Source organism: Olea europaea, chromosome 7, assembly GCF_002742605.1.
Source record: "Olea europaea var. sylvestris chromosome 7, O_europaea_v1, whole genome shotgun sequence".
Lineage (NCBI taxonomy): Eukaryota > Viridiplantae > Streptophyta > Magnoliopsida > Lamiales > Oleaceae > Olea > Olea europaea.
Window position 1 is genome coordinate 20537642 of NC_036243.1, and position 1405 is coordinate 20539046.

Below are 1405 nucleotides of genomic sequence, written 5' to 3' on the forward strand. Positions count from 1 at the left end.
TTTTTTTTTTTGGATCGGTTAATGAAAAATTATATTGATCAAAACTTGATTTTACCATCGAGTTTTGTTGGCACTTTAGTTGCACTGTTATGGTCTCGAAAGTTTTCAGGTTCCTGTGAATTTACAAACTTCATGAATTTCATTTTTCTTCCTTCTCTAGCAGAGTTTTATGTTAGATTAAGATTGCTTCCATATTCACCCGGATGTATAGGGTTTGTTTTGTTCATTTCTTATTCTTTCTTTATTTTACTTTTTGGAGGCTGCATTTATTTATAAAATAAAAAATCATATAATGTGTGTGATGATTATCTTAAGAGTAATGAGATGTCATTTAGCTTTACAGGTACAACTTAATATATTTTCTTGCATTTGCCAAAATGTTCAGATTGTTGTAAAATTTATAAGTTCAATCTTAAGGACTCTTGATGGAATAAGATTTTACTCTACTCCTCATATTTATGAAGTTCAATATGTACGTAAATATGTATGTAATCCTTGCAAACCTGAAGAAGTTTGTTAGTATTTTGGTATGCTTATCCAGACTACTTGTCCTTTCATGCCATCCCATTGAAATATATTGGTGGCATAAAATTTTATCTGGTAAATACTTCCCTTATGTTTTTTCACTCTGGAAGAACATATGTTGAAGATAATATTTAATTGATATAAATGCATTATCTCATAACTTAAGCTTTTAAACCAAATTGTTTGACATGGTACCAGAGCATGCTAAGGTTTGAGTTCAAATCTCATTGCCACCCATTTCAATAAATTGTGCACATGTTAGGATTTGATGGGAATAATGAACCCTACTAATATATGAGGACGCGTTGAAGAAATATTTAAATAATTTTCATATGGCCCTATCAAATAGCTTAACCTTTTAAATCAAATGGTTCAACAACATACAATTCTATTCTAATCTGTGGGTATTGCTATTCTCTGACTAGAAGCTGAAATGATTGTTTTTGATAAGAAGTGAAGTTTAGTGTTATTAGATCTTTGGCTTTAGGATGGCTGTTATCTTAGATTTTGTGTTTTACAGTTTCATGCAACTAGATCTTGGCCATCTACGGGTCAGAAATGAATTTAGTTGGCACGGATGTTCTGAGAAAGATCCTTCTGCTGTTCATCTTGATGTTCTTGATGCAGAGGTATTTGAGTCTTGTTATTTATAATTTAGAAGCGTGGTGTAAACTTTACTCTGATGCTGGCTGCACATATGCAGATATTGGGAATCAACATGGCAGTAGGAATTAATGGCTCTATCGGCAAACCAATGATACGGGAAGGCAGAGAAATTCATGTTTATGTTAGGCGAAGTTTAAGAGATATCTTCCGCAAAGTCCCCACATTTGATCTCGAAGTGAAGGTAGTTTTTGTGATGTGGAATCTTCTTATCTTT

At 32.5% G+C, this 1405-nt stretch overlaps 1 pseudogene; it reads left to right on the forward strand.

Moving 5' to 3' along the window:
- Positions 1 to 998: 998 nt before the first annotated feature.
- The window catches only part of LOC111398046, a 22253-nt pseudogene continuing 21846 nt past the window's right edge, over positions 999 to 1405 (forward strand).